Here is a 409-nt window from a genome sequence, read left to right as displayed (position 1 = left end):
CAGGAAGGTAACAGAAGTCAAATCATCACTCCGCCCAATTGAATTGGCAACAGATTCTTAACAAAGTTGAACCAGTGGTACTGAAATATGAAGCAAGGTTTTAGGTATTCAGGTCATGAAGGCAATAAGAAGACTAAGGAAAACTTCATTAATCTCAGAAATTTTCTCAACAGGGGCATGGGTTACTATTTGACAATCCTATATAATAAAAGAGAAAAAATGGTAATTGGCGTACGATGATACCCTTTTCATTGGCTAATCAGGGCTATGTGCAAATTAACTGCTAACTCAGATGGCAGTTAACTGACAAGATGGCGGTTAATTTGCATATGTAGGCACAATGCAGGAAGGCGAAAGGGAAAGCAGGAAGAAGCCCCCTGCCACTGACAGTGATTGGAAACCCAGGGGG

The sequence above is a fragment of the Myotis davidii genome, unplaced genomic scaffold (genome assembly GCF_000327345.1).
Source record: "Myotis davidii unplaced genomic scaffold, ASM32734v1 scaffold49, whole genome shotgun sequence".
NCBI classification, from domain to species: Eukaryota; Metazoa; Chordata; class Mammalia; order Chiroptera; family Vespertilionidae; genus Myotis; species Myotis davidii.
Note: the sequence above shows the minus strand (reverse complement) of the source record.